The sequence below is a fragment of the Arvicanthis niloticus genome, chromosome 20 (genome assembly GCF_011762505.2).
Source record: "Arvicanthis niloticus isolate mArvNil1 chromosome 20, mArvNil1.pat.X, whole genome shotgun sequence".
Lineage (NCBI taxonomy): Eukaryota > Metazoa > Chordata > Mammalia > Rodentia > Muridae > Arvicanthis > Arvicanthis niloticus.
In genome coordinates, this window is record NC_047677.1 from 50833111 (window position 1) to 50848552 (window position 15442).

The window sequence follows — 15442 nt, forward strand, 5'->3', positions numbered from 1 at the left end:
GTGACGGTTTCTATTGCTGTGTTAAGACCCCATGAACAAAAGTAACTTGAGGAAGAAAGGGTTTATTTCAGTTTACAATTCTACACCACAGTCTGTCATTGAAGAAATTTAGGGCAAGACCTTGAGGCAGGAATCTAGAGGTAGGAACTGAAGCAGAGACCATGAGGACCAGTGCTAACTGGCTTGTATCTCATGGCTCTCTCAGGCTGCTTTACTTATGCAATCTATGACTACCAGTGAAGACCACCTTCAGGGAGCTGGGATCTTCCATATTAAATGATGATGATGATGATGATGATGATGATGGTGGTGGTGGTGGTGGTGGTGGTGGTGGTGGTGGTGGTGATATTTTAGAGACTTTCCTAAAGGCATCTTGGATGGCGGCATTTTCTCAATTCAGGATCCTCTCCCCAAATATGTCTCAGTTTGTATCAATTTGACAAAATGCAGACAGCACATCTTTCTGGTGCTAGGTCACTCAGTGAGAGCTGAGGGAAGAGGATGTGTCCCCCGACCTGGAGTCAGAGACCTGCCCTGTGGATGGAGGACCCCTGATAAAATAGTTGGAATGCAAGGAATGGGACCAGAGTGGTTTCCAACTCCATTCCTGTCCCTCAGTCTTAAGAACCTGTTCCTCTCCTGCCAGTTGGGTGCTGCTGCTGCTATAATCACAAGAAAGACTGATTAAGTCAGAGCAAGAAGAGAGGGAGAGAGAAATAGGGACATTTCCTTTACCTCAGAGCAGGATAATTTGATTTTGGAAAGAATGAGGTGAGGTAGGTAGGTAGGTTGGTTGGTTGGTTGGTTGGTAGGTAGATAGGTAGGTGATTGATATACAGACAGAGAGACTGACAGACATAGAATTAAAAAGGAATGAGAAGAAGCACTCTTCCACTCTTTGGACATTACAATTTTCCTTCTTGCTCTGACTTCACACAGCTTCAGGTCCTGCTCCAACAGACACCTGCCCAGCTGGGGAAACATTCAGGGCTGACCCTGTGGGGCTTGTTGGGGTTCTCACATGGATCTGAGGGCTAAGGGATGATAAATGAGCAGTCATGGTAAATCAACTTCCTTTACACGAGGGAATCATCAAAAGTTACATTGAACCTGCTGTGGGAGTGTATCTCTTCTCAGATCTGGTAACAATGTGATCAGTGTCTAAACCTAGTAGCAACTCTAGGAAAGTGGCCCCTGATTCTTACACATGAAGAGACCTGAGAAGCACCTGAAGCCTGTGTTGTTGCTTGCTGTTAAACTGACAAAAGCTCTCTCTAGTCAACACCATCAGAGATCTGCAAAGGATGAATTTCACCTGAGTAAGCAGGAAGTACAGACCATGCAGCTTCCAAATCTATTAAAAATGACAGACTTATCTGTTACCTAGACAATCACTGAAGATTCTGCTGTGGTAGTCTTGATTTCATTGAGGACAGAGGACCCAGGGCAGCATCAGTCTTTTCTGCCCGGTCCAGAAGGTCCAAAGACTGTCCAGTGGAGGAGGGCCCTAGGGGATCAGCCTGCCTTGTCTAAGTAAAGCAAGGAAAGCAACTCCCCAGTGTCTTGCTTGTCCACAGTTTGGACAGGGTCCTGGTGACACACAAGATGAAGGGCAGATTTTCACCCAGTGGCTGGCTTTGTCACATTTAAAGCAAGCTCAAGGTAGAGTTTTTCTCTATTTCCTCATTGTCTGTGAAGACCTGGGGGTCACTTTTAGTAGCTGGGATTCTGTCTGTCATAGTAAGCTTTTTCCATTAAACATCTTAAATGCCATATTCAGTAGATCTCTGAAAAGTTTTGAGGACTGTTAGCTACTAAGGATATCTACACTGAACAAACTTTCCTTATTTCTAGTAACTTGTTTTAGGCTTAACTTTGGAAACATACACAGGAGACTAAATACACCTTGTTCCTGTTCTTAACTCGCATGTGTTAATTGCCTTCAACATGTTGAGAACCGCACTAGCCCCACGTTCGGGCGGCCAAAAAATATCTCGGCCCGAGCAAAATGTTGAGGCCCGGGCTGCCCTGCGTTTGGCGGCCACTGTATCCCAGTCCAAGCTGCCGCTCCAGTCCGAGGGTCGGGGTTCAGCAAGAGAGAGAGAGTGAGGACGGACTCGAAGAATGAGAACCAGACAGAGTGTGTTTCAATCCCTTTTATTCTTCAGTCTCTCTTCCTCTAAGTGTCTCCTAAAAGTGTCTGATTCTCTGCTGTCTGCCTCTGCCTTTTATATGTCTCACTTCTAAGCCATGCCTTTTGGTCACACCTTTAATCATGCCCTTAGGTCTTGTCTCTAAATCTGATCTCTACACTTCTAAGTCAAACTCTTAAGTTATGCATCTTTAATCTCACACACCTTTAATCTCACACACCTTTAATCTCACACACCTTTAATCTCACACACCTTTAATCTCACACGCACCTTTAATCTCAAGGTATCTAAACTAAGATTATCGGAGTGTGCTCAGCTGTTGTAGGCTATTGTAATTCAAGTCTCATGTCAGGGTATATGGCTCAAGATGGCTGCAAAGCTGATAGCTGCTTTCTGCTAAAAGTCGGCCCCCAACATCAACAGTTTACAATAACTCAATAACTTTCATAAGATTGAGATTTTGTAACTTTATTTCTGTTATGTTTGAGCCTTAGTAATTTGAGGTAAAGCTCCTTTATCATCGACATAAACCATAAATGCCTTAAACTTTAGTCTATATGAGGCTGGTATCTTTTATAGTTTACCATTATAGAATAGCACAGATTTGTATGACTCTGTTTCTCCAAATAGCTAAAGCTTAACAAGGTGAGCAAGGACTAAAGCTAAACAAATATCACTGTGAAGCTGAGTAGGCATTAGAAATATATAACTTATTAATCTGTATTCCTTATTAATCAATATAACTGGCTGGAGAGATTGCTCACAAGTGAAGAGCACCAGCTGCTCTTCCAGAAGATCCAGGTTCAATTCCCAGCAACCACACCACAGCTCACAACAGTCTGTAACAATAGTTCCAGGGCCATGACACAATCACAAAGACATGAATTCATATAATGCTCACATGTTCATTACATAAAATTTTACAATAAAATACCTACCTTGTTCATCAAACCTGTGTTGTCCTTATCTACATTTTATAGCAGCTTGGTGCTGAGCAGTTAGAAAGACATAGGAGGTTAGACATACATCTTATATCAGCTGTTGCTAATCCAAGTAGATCCTTATAACCTTAAAATTTTATGATCACATACAGTCTATTCTAAACCAGAGTTTAATCACATATGCAGTATGTTGTAACAAATATAACCTTAAATTTTTATCTTCATACAAAAATTTATGTCAATCAGAGATACTTGAGACTTGTTGATACTTCTTTAGTCTACAAAGAGATACAATGATATACAGGAAACTCATTAGGACAAAGAGGTTTTCCTGTCACTGTTTTGTGACATGTGGTCAAGTGATGATGTTAGTGAACTCACATGGCATGTACTCTTTAACCTGAGTAAAGATGGCTGCCAGTCAGTCATAAAGTAACTTCTATTTTGATGAGGTCATCAGCCAAGATGGAGGAGAGCCATATAGTTGCTATTTTAAAACATCTCTTTTCATGGTATATTGTTTTTAAAATCAAAATCCAAGTCATTCAATTTTACTAATGGACATGAAGGGGCCATATGCTGGGGTGAAAACCCACTGGCTCAATGAGGCAGGGAAAAGTCTTTCCTCCTCTAGCAAGGTCTCAGAAGGAAAAAGGTCCTTCTTCTCCACACTGTCTCCAATTCCCTCCAACTTAATTTCATTCCTTTCTACTTCCTGTGTTTTCTTATGTTCACCTCTGTCAACTGGTTGCATGCTCTGCTTCTTGTCCTATTGTTGAGTTTAATTAATATTGTTTACAGAACGCTCTTGGAAAAATGGTGTGTGTAAGGTCTGAGCCACACCACAACAACCTGTTTACAATGAACAGAAAGCTCTTGGCTTAAAGGTGTCTGTTAGGGCTGTGCCACTCCACAGCAGAAACAGGATTTTCCTGTTCCAAGTTCAGAATCTTTGGCTACACAATGTGATCAAATATCCTGCCACATTTCTTCCCTCTTTTTCTGAATAATATCTATTTCTCTAATATCAATAAACTATACACTACTATCTGCTAAGAATTACATTCAGAGAGTCCAGTCCATTTCTTTTAACGACCTTGGAGAAAGAATTCCACTATCTATCTAATCATGGCGAGTCTGTACTTAAATCACTTTTCAAAGCAGACCAGCCTTGTTGGTAACCTAGAACCACCCACATTCTGTGCTATGGGTGAGAGGCAAGGAAACTCACAATGTGCAGGCTCAAGGAGAACAAAGAGAGACAGCAGGTAGCAGAAAAATATAGCTCAAAATAAAACCTAACCTAGGGGAAAATGTCCAGAGCAGGGATGGGTATGTTGGCCTCCAAGAGTATGGAAGGGAAGCACTGGGGCCACAGAGAGGGATCACTGACCCATTGCTGGTGATGGATAAAGGGACAGGAGGTGGGTCTGTTGTGGGTGGACTGGAGATAAGATACAAAGTCCCCATGTAGCTTCAGTCTTCCATGGGGTGCACAGGGCTGAGGATAGCCTGCAGAACCATGACACCAATGTTAGGTTATGGGTTTTGGAGTGTGTGTGTGTGTGTGTGTGTGTGTGTGTGGCAACCAGGGAGCTAAGGAATGCCTCAAAGATCACACACACACCCCCAACAGAGCTCAGGAGTGAGACTGTGTGTGGAGGGGCATATAAAATGGCTGCCTCTGAACAAGAATGGAAGAGAAAGTGTTTGTGGGTGCAGTGGTAATGTGTCCCACTTGTGGCTGGTGAAGACTTGGCTGCTGGCGCTGAGTGTCTGAGGGCAGGCTGGGCCAGCCTCTAGTTCTGGGATGTGGGTGGTTCTAGGTTTACCACAAGGCTGGTCTGCTCTGAGGAGGTGACATCAGCAGAGAGGCAGGGATGGTGCCTTGGGTTTGGTCTTAATGAGCATTAGGGGCCATACTGTTTCTAGCTTTGGTGACTGCTGGCTGAATGGGGACAAAGATGACAGAGACTAGAAAATGATAAGATGTGCTTAGACACTGTTCTATTGTTGTGCAGAGCCACCATGACCAAGGCAGTTCTTAAAAAGAAAGGCTTTAATTGGGGCTTGCTCATGGTTTCAGTGGCTCAGTCCATTCTCATCATGGTGGGGAGCATGGCAGCAAGCAGGCAGGCAGGCATGGGGCTGGAGCAGCAGCTGAGAGACTGATTTACAGGCAGCAGACAGACAAACACTGGCCTTGGCATGAGATTTTGAAACTTCAAAGCCTGCTCCCAGTAACACTCTTCCTGCTATAAGGTCACCCCCTGTCATTCTACTAGTCTTTTCAAAGTGCCCCACTCCCTAGTGACTAAGTCTTCAAATATATGAGCCCACGGGGGCATTCTTATGCAAAGGATCACAGAATGTTCAAAACTTAACCACAGCATCTGCCACCATCAGTGCAGACTGAAGTGGAAAAGTGTGAAGGGGACCCCATGTCTCTGTCCTTTGGGACTCGCCATCTTGTGGTACACAGAAGGAAGTGCTCTTCTTGCTCAGTGATCTCAGATCATCCTGGGAAGGCAGTGGTGGCAGCAGGTGACAGGACTCCTGTGACAATGCCTGAGCCATTTTCCAGTGTTCTCAGTGGCAGGAGTGGACATGGGGTGCCCTGCAAGGAGAATATAAGACACTAAGGTATCCGGTTCCCTCCATATGTGGGTCCCTGGTAGAGTTGGCAAACGTTTATCCATAAGATCTCTGTCCTGTAAACCTTGTGCACACACAAAACTCCTGTGTAATAATCTGGGTGAGCTGTGAGTCTCAGCTCAGGTGCCAGTTCTCTTCTTCCAACCACTTCTCACATGGTGCTCCTCTGTGTCTGCATGTTCCCAGGCAGGGCCCTAGGTGTCCTAGGAGTGTGGTCTCACAGCAGCAGGGACTGCAGGAAACAAGCTTTGAACCTCTAATATTCTGGATTTCCCTATAGGGTTCCCGGGTCAGCAGCACAACTCTATGCTCAGCTAGTTTGTGGCATTTACACACATGTAAATCATGGCCCTCTAGTCTCCCTGTCCTGCCTCTCCTGCTGCCCCTCCCCAAGTGCTTCCCTTGCTCTTCCAGTCTAACATATTTAAATCTTGAGACCACTTATCAACCAACATGTGTGCAGCCACACATTCCTTCAATACAGTTGTCCCCTTCTTTGCTGGGAAAAAGATTCTTTCTGGGAGCCTGGGTCTGAACCCTGCACAGCAGTGACCCTGTCTGCATTGTGTGTTACTGTGTACACACTCCTATGAAAAGGTTGCTGCATCAACTGCAGTAAGAGATGAATAACAGTTGCCTGCAGAATTCTGAGAACAGAATAATGGAATAGGTGTGATTTAGTTCCTCCCCTACCAGCTGCCCTGTGCTCACCTCTGTGTTGGTGAAGACAGATGAGTGTATCTGAGCATCTGACAGCTGAGTCTGCCCTGGAGCCCCTCAGCCCTGTGCATCATGAACAGTGTGGACACTGGACAGAGGAGGCCAAGGTCTCACACCAGGTGTGACAGAGTCTTCATCCCATGGAAGAAAGATAAATGATGTCAAAACATGTGTGTCGGGCTAGAGAGATGGCTCAGCGGTTAAGAGCACAGACTGGTCTTCCAGAGGTCCTGAGTTCAATTCCCAGCAACCACATGGTGGCTCACAACCATCTGTAATGGGATCTGATGCCCTCTTCTAGTGTCTGAAGACATCAACAACAGTGTACATATAATAAATAAATAAATTTATAAAAAACATGTGTGTCACTTATTTCTACCATGTTTGCCTTATTACTTTCAGATCATAGTTAACCTGAGTCAGTAAAACTGTGGAAGGTGAAACTCCCTGGTAAGAGTCACAGGACAGCCCAGTTTGTCTCTGCCCTGGGCCATCTGTCTAGTCCCTGGATCAGCTTTTAAAATAAACATAAATCTAAAGTAGACTCATTCCATCAACCCTCGAATCTTCTCTGAAGTCAGCATCAGGATCCTCAGAGCCTAGGAAAGAAGAGGGGCCATGGGCACAGCATAGGTCCAACAGGACCAGATCTTTGATGAGAGCCTGTGGATCACTCCTCTGTGTGGATCCTGCAATCCAGGGTTAGCTGGGGAAGACGGGAAAGAGGAGAAAGATGGGGAGAACTCCACAAAGGCATCTGGAAGGAGGCAGGAGATCAAAAGAGTTTACTTCATCTGTGTAGGCACAGTGTCCTGAGACCAGAGCCCTTGTTGTGTCTGCTGGGGACAAAAATGGGAAAAACACCTCCTACTGCTGTCACACTTGGACATCTATGAGGAGAACCAGACAGGAAGCACTCACAGGAACAAGAATAGGCCCTGTCCTCCATACAAACTAAAAACACAAGAAATAAACACAGAAGACAAAGTAAAGAACCACAGACTAGACAGCAGCCTGGGCTGCTTGTAATCCTCGTGACAGGATAAGGCTCTGGCCATCCTGTGTCCCTGTGATCACAAACTCTCAGCATGTGCTTCACAGTGATGAAGAGGACAGAGCCAGGAGGAGACAGAGATGAGGGTGACCTTGTCTCAGATAACAAGAATCTCATCTGGGCACATTTTTATTTACACTCAGCTCCCACAGCCTTATCCTGTCCCACCAGATAAACACAGCATAGTGACACAATTTTGGAAGGTTCTTCATCTGCCATTTATTTCCTCTACAAACACAAAGTATTTTCAATCCCTTATTCACCTGTCAATCAACCCTCAGGTCAAGGATGTGAACAATCAAGTTCACATTCAGATTCTTATTCTCAATGTGGAAGTGAGGAGCTGCAGCTCAGGGCATGGCGCTGACAGGAGGCAGATGCCCCCTCGACCAGAAGGTTGGCTGTGGAAGGAAACACAGGCAATGCAGGGACAGGCTCCTGGTGTGTAAGGGCAGACTGGGCTCAACACTTCTTCACATTGAGCCCACAGGCTTACAGGGAACATCAGACACTGTTTCTGAAGAGAACTGAGGGTGTTCGACATCACAGGAGAAACCTGAACACATCTATTGTTACTTAGTTCACTCCAGGCTTCTGTCTTCATGCTAGAGAACAAGATAAATGAACAATCCCTCTGAAGACAACATTCCAACTACCCAGCACTCACAGGGGATTCTGGGAGTCTCTGAAACCCAATCATGACCACATTGTCCCTCCCCAGTCAGGACACAGAGTGTCACATTTACAATCTGGAAGAGACATATCAGAGCTTTGGGAGCTGTCTCTGCCTAGGGTAAAACACAGCAAATGTATATGTTTATGTATATGTTTGTATATGTACATATATATGTATTCATATTACGGTACAACTCAGGACCCCAGATGATTTCTCTGGAGGAGCTATTATGGATTCCCTGAGCTCCCCAACATAGCTAGGTTCACTCCAATGACCTTGGGACAATCTCGCCCCTCAAACTAAGTGGACCTGGAGGATAGTTCCCTCATTTTCCACCAATAAGAAGAAAAGCTGTGAGAGTTCAAGGAATACCTTGACACTAGGAAGTTCCCAGAACTGACAGCAGACCCAATTGGAGACAACAGCAATGCAGTGTATGGATGTGTTTCCCATTAATGAGCAGAGCACATTTCTAACAGAAAACTTAGACCCTGCCCTTTCCTACCTGTGTTTCTCCTCTTCTTCATTATAAAAGTCACCACAGCTCCAATGATGGCCACAGCTCCAAGGACAATCAGAACAGCAATGATTGCCATGTTAGAGTCAGTGGATGGAGAAGGCTCTGGGAAGGACAGGTACAGGAAATGAAGGTGAGGGTCATGACCCCAGCTCTCAGCCCTGACCAGCTCAGGATCTGCAGAAGGCTCCAGCTTTCCCTGACCCCAGCCCTGCACCCACACCCTCCTTACCCCATCTCAGGGTGAGGGGCTGGGACAGCCCCTCATGTTGCACATGGCATGTGTAATTCTGCTCCTTCCCAAGAGGCACCACCACAGATGCCCACTTCTGGAAGGTTCCATCCCCTGAAGGCTTGGTTTCCACAAGCTCCATGTCCTGGGTCAGGTCCTCCCCATTCAACTGCCAGGTCAGGGAGATGTCAGCAGGGTAGAAGCCCATGGCCCAGCACCTCAGGGTGACATCGCCTTGTTTTCTGAGGTGATAGACTACATGTGCTTTTGGTGGTTCTGTTTGGAGGATTTAAGAAATTCTACAATTAACAAGGCAAACTGAAATGTACACTAGGCACAGTTAAATCAGTGATGACACTGAACTATGTGTCTGTTTGAACACTTCAACTTTCATTGCACTAGTTACTAGTAGGTAGAGCTTGTCCCCTCCACACAGAACTGCACATGTTTCTGAGGACTCAGAAGCTAAGACGGAATCCAAGTGCATCAATGGATCAACATGTCTTCCTTACTTCATGTTGTATAGCATGAGACAGGTAGTCAAAGAATAAAAGAACGAAAAATAATTTAATGTGTCCTTGAGTTCATATCTATATTAGAAATTAGAGCTATATGCTACTGGTAGGTTGTCACCACTGAGACCCAATCACTGTGGTCATCTTGCTGAGTAGCATAACTGTCAGTCCAAGCGAACAGCCATCAAAAAGTGTATAGCAGAAATGTGGTGAACCTCTGACACTCAGGCAAAAAAAAATGACTCCCAGCCCCTGCCTGTGGGGTGACAAACTACAGGTATGTTATACAGGATTTCAGGAGTGTGCTGTGGACCCCGGTGCACCTCTTTCTGGACCACAGCATGCTCACAGGGTGTGTGGATCTTCCCCCTCACTCCAGCCCTGGATTGCAGAAGACCCTGTCTCTCAGAAAGTCCAATTCCTGATCCACTAGGGGGAGCACTGTAACTTGTGGGTCAGAGGAAGACCAGGAGGCTTCTGGATGTTTAGTTCTGACAGGAAACAGTCTAAGTTCACAAGAACTTCTCCTTTAGAGGGACCCCTGAATTAACTTATCGAATCATCCAGTCTGTGGAGATACAAATGATCTGATACAAATGATAATACAATGACTTGGAGAAATAGCATCATTGCAGTGCAGACAAAACCTGACCAGAAGCAAAATAATGCTTTAAAAAAAAAAAAAGTAAGAAATAAGAAAAAGAAAAGAGAGAGAGAGAGAAAAAAAGAAATTCCATAGATTATATTCCTCCAGGTTACCCCATAAGGGCTCCTATGAACATTCCCCACTGTAGGATTAGATAGAACTGGGTTGTCTAAGAGATGCAAACCCAGTGGCGGGGGTGGGGGTGGGGGTGGGGGTGGGGGGGTGGGGGTGGGGGTGGGGGTGGGGGGGGGTGGGGGGGGGGGGGGGGGTGGGGGGGTGGGGGGTGGGGGGTGGGGGGGAGATCTGTGAAAATGTATTTTTAGGAAAGTTCTAGAAACTCGGGGAACCAGCCTTGTGTAGGGTGTCCATGTCTCCCATCAGGTAAAGGAGACTTTCTGTCGTGAAATGTAAGGGCTGACACACTCAGCATGACAGGAGTCAGTGTCCACAGACCATAGCTGTGGGCAGAGAACCTGGCCTGGGAGAGGCCATGGCTGACCGCAGGGAGCTCCTGCTGTTCAGTCAGGAAATTCTCTCCTTCCCTCCTGAGACAGACTGGGAACTATGTAGGGAGAAGGCTGAGCCCTGGGAGAGTCAGTGCAGTCATTGTGATGAGGATCAGGAGACCCAGGGACACTCTCTCCCCTCTGAGACAGGGGCATCACCCCAGCTGAGGGTTTCTTCTTCCCCAGGACTGAGCCCCAGCCCGAGGGCAGAGGGAGGAGCTGCCCGGGGCCCCTGCACCTGTGCACAGCAGCGTCTCCTTCCCGAGCTCCAGGTGTCTGCAGAGAGCCACCACACACTTGTCCTCCAAGTAGGCCCTACATCTCTCTGCAGCACCAGTCTGCTCCCACTTGTGTCGGGTGATCTGTGCCTCCATGTTCGCTGCTGTCCACGTTTTCAGGTCTTCGTTCAGGGCTATGTAATCATGACCTTCGTAGGCGAGTTGCAGGTACCCGCGGAGGAGGCTTCCGTCGGACCCCACATCACAGCCAGATATCCCCTGGAGTGTGTGATAGCCTGCAGGACCTGCTGTCAGTCCGGCCCACCCGACCCTCCCTGGGAAGGCCACGCCACACCACGCTACACCCACCCTCGATTCCTCCAAACTGAGGGGAAACTGGTCCTGGGTCAGTTCTGTTCCTGAGCCTAGGACTTGGGACCCTGGATGTCTCTGGCCTCTGTGTCTGGTTGTGGAGGGGTCCTGATCTCCGACCCGGGGTCACTCACCGCCCTCGCTCTGGTTGAAGTAGCCCATAATGTTCCTCAGGGTCACTTGGAACCACTGCTTGTTGCCCTTTGCTCTCTGTGTCTCCAGCTTCCAACACTCAGGCCCTTCCTGCTCCACCCACGCTGCTCGCGGCTCCATCCTCGGATTCTCCGCGTCGCTGTCGAAGCACACGAACTGCATGTCATCCACTTCCATGTACCGGGGGCTCCCCGAGGCCGGGCCGGGACACGGAGGTGTAGAAATACCACATCGAGTGTGAGCCTGGGGGCGGCACGCGGTGAGACCCCGACCTCCTCACAGGACCCCAGGCGAGTGCGCAGTGGTCGACGCGGGGAAGCGGCTTCCTCAGTGCCGCCCCCGCCCCTCCCCGCAGAGGCCGTTTTCCTCTCGACCCCGCACTCACCCCGGTGGGACTGGGTTGGGGCCAGGGCGGCCTCCAGCAGCAGGAGCAGCATGTGCAGCTCCAAAGACCCCATCTGTGATCGGGGCATCTGAGTCCCATGGGCTGCTTGAACTGTATTACCAGTGCCTGCTGAGATTCTGGTCGGTTCCCCCAGGATCCAGTCATCCAATGGGTGTGAGACCTGGCTCTGCATGACCAGTGTTCAGGCAGAAGGATCTAACACAGTAGGAGCAGAAAGAAAGTTGAGGATATGGGGAATCCCCAGCCCTGGGCTTCCCCACCTTTGACCTCAGGGCCTGGGGACTAAGACTTTTCATGAACTCTGTGCTGCATGACAGAGTGCTGTTTGTCATGGTGTCTCTGAGTTCTGATCCAGGAGCTGTCTGGACACCAGGAAAGACCCGCAGGTCAGACTCTGTGTGTCCTCTCCTCCACCCTTCCTCTTTCTTCTTCTCTTCAGAAGTCAGACACTGGACTCTTCTAGAAGAAAAGCCACTTCCGGGAATACAATGAAAAACAAAACAAAACGTTGAGGATACAGTGGAGAGATGCTTCTCCTTAAACCTGAGGCGCTGTCCTACAAGCCCCACATGGACCCCACAAACCAGCCTTTGTTCACCTGCAGTGTTGGGCTCACACTGGAAGCCTGAGTGCAGGACTCTTATCTGTAAAGAGGAGACATTGCATTTTCTCCTAGGATCTGCCTTCTTAGCTTCAGGCCTAGACTCAGATTCCTCCTGTTTCTTCCCAGATGAAGTGTCTGTACTTCTAGATGGGCGTGTCTTATTTACAAGGATCTTCATTCCAGGTCTTGAGATTTTCTGTGTGGACCTGGGACATTGTCTCTGCACTGTAGACTGTCTTGTCTACTGGGAAAAGGGTTTAATATCAAAGGGAACACAAATCACCCCATTCTCCATGGTTTGTTCCAAGGTTCTCCAATGATTGTCCAAAAGTGGTTAACCTTAGAAACTGTGGAGTAGTGTATATCTGTAGTGTGGGGTGTCCCATGCATTCATTTTAACTTACAAGACCAATAGGGAAATTCTTCATAAGTCTTAACGTCCTTAAGGCATGATGGGTCTGATTGTCAAGGAAAGCAAGCAAAGGAATCAGCACTGGAAGTGGCATTTGTGTGTATAGGAATCATAATGGGTTTCTGACATCCTGGTCGTGAGCAGTCTCCTGTCCTGAATATCTGATTCTTCCCATGTTATGTTTCCATGACATAAAATAAGGAAAGCATATGTTAGCAGGAGTGGGGCTTGCCCCAGTATGGTGTTAATCCGGGTAAAATCAGCCATGAGACTAACAGAAGGAGTCATATTTGGTTGGGTCTGGGGGGAACAGCTGCTTTGAGCTGTGTCCATGAGGACATGAGTGTCCTTCCAGGTGATCTGGTTTTGTGTGTTCAGGTGCCTGCCTGGTCTCCTCTTTGTTTTCTCAGTGACCATCAGGTGCGCCATATTTCTGACTGGAGAGGTCTCATCAGACATTGAAGGCTCATAGGCAGATAGGGTGAGGTTGGTCCTCCAGAAAGATACAAACAAATCCCGTTCCTACTGTTAATAGGGAATCAGGTTCCTTGCAACACCTGTCAAATGGTCTTACCATTTGACCAGGATGGGTGGCATACTTGATGGTTGACTCTAGAGGGTTTGTCTTACATTCAGTGTGAATAATGCCATGTCTTCTTTTGTATTTTGTGGTAGACAGCCTTGTGTTTAATTAATTTTTTTTAAGTGTTTGACTTGTTTTTTTCAATGACAGCTTATCCCTGAGAGTTGTGAGGGACACCAGTGTGGTGGACAATTTTCCAAGTCTTGCAGAAATTTTTGAATTGATGGCTCTCCAATGCTGGTCCAGTGTCAGCGTTGACATGGAGAGGGACCCCCATAACAGCAAAATTGGAGAACATGAGATTAATTAAGGTTTCTTTTTATGGGAATTGATATCAGTGATAACGAATACAAATTTTTATGGACTGAATGATGATATGTAGTGACATCATACTGGCAAGAAGGCAATGCTAGCCTTAGGGCTCTGAGGTTGGTGCCCAATTGTTGTATAGCAGGGATTCGAATTAGGGAGGGACAGAAGGAGCAAGTTCTGAGGATGTGTTTGAGGTATTTTAGGGGGGCATTGAGGAATTTGAGCTTTAGCCCTTTGAGATTAATATGGTTGTCTTATGGGAGTTCTTTAGCAGTGAGGGGTGACAGAGTAAAGGCCTCATTTGTGACAATCTTACTGGCTGAAGTGTTGCCATCACAGGCATATCTGGTGAGGGATGAGTGTGACCACACATGGCTGACTAAAAATGGATATGTTCTAGTTTAAAATATTTTTGAAATCTTAATAGGTGGGAAAGAGGATTGCCACCAAGTCTGAAATAGGAACAGACTAGCAACAGGAGTGAGCTGACCATATAAGTGCTGTCTGAACATAGACTACCTGTTTGTTTGTTTTTCAGGTACGTTAAAACCAGAAAGATAGAATACAGTTCTTTAAATCAGGGAAGTTTTTCTGTGAGAGGGAAAAAATGTAACTCAGAGCTGGTGTCTTTTTGGTATACTGTGTAGACACCATCCTGTGGCTCTCCATCTGTAAAAGCTGTGGGCCTTGGGATAGAAGACCAAGAGAACAGTGGAGAAGGAAGTAACCTAAAGACTGGTGGGGCTGCAAGAATTTATCTTTGAGGTAATGATTGTCTGTCTATCCTGGGAATCAAATGAGGCTGTTAGCAAAGGAGGTGTGGTTTCTCAGGAGCCATTGGATGTCTGAGATGGGGAAGGAAAACAGTTAGATCAGGTTCTTTACCTACAATTTATAAGGTATGTTCTCTTCCTGTCCTTATAGTGGATAAAGTGTCAACCTCGGTTAGTAGTTGAGGAACTACCCCTGTTGGAGCATGGAGCCATTCTAGGACCCCCTGAGGTTGATGTAAGGCTCCAAACACTGTGGGGAAGAACTGAATGTAAAGACCTGGATTGGGTGTTGTGGATCATAACACGCCAGGTGTTTCTAATGTGGTGTTTAATAGAACAAAGGGCCCCTCTGGCTGCTGGCATCAGGGAGAGAGGAGAGAAGGGGGTCCTTGTCACCTTTAAGAAAAGCAAATAAAGGCTGTGATTGCCTGTTTGGTATGGTGAGCCAAGACCTAACCAATTAATATTGCCTAAGAAGCTTTGAAGGGTATTCAGGGTGAATGCACTGGGGAAGTCACTGACAGGTGTAGCTGGCCAAACTGAGGGTATACTGATTTCTCTCCCTAGGAATGTGATGTGTCTGATAAGTTGAATCTTTCATTTTTAAAGATTTATTCTCTTTTATGTATATGAGTACACTGTAACTTTCTTCAGATATACCAGAATAGAGTATTGGAACCCATGACATGGTTTTTAGCCACCATGTGGTTGCAGGTAATTAAACTCAGGACCTCTGGAAGAGCAGTCAGTGCTCTTAACTGCCAATCCATCTCTTCAGAGACACCAGAATAAAGTATTGGAACCCATGACATGAGCTCATGCTGAACCCATGCTGAGCCATCTCTCCAGCCTGAACAAGTTGAATCTTATCTTTGGATAATATAAAGCCTCTTTCTTTTAGGGCTTTTATGGCTTCCTGTTTAAGATTCTCTGAGGTTAGTTTTTAATTTTGCCTTTTAGCTTGTCATATTAACAGGTCATCCAAATAATGAAA

At 46.4% G+C, this 15442-nt stretch overlaps 1 long non-coding RNA gene and 1 pseudogene across 1 annotated transcript in view; one reads left to right on the forward strand and one right to left on the reverse strand.

The window, feature by feature from the left end:
• Positions 1–15442, forward strand: part of LOC143435256 (uncharacterized) — a 35968-nt gene that overhangs the window by 10674 nt on the left and 9852 nt on the right. The window lies entirely within an intron of this gene.
• LOC117724205 (H-2 class I histocompatibility antigen, D-B alpha chain-like) lies at positions 7848–11921 on the reverse strand (annotated as a pseudogene).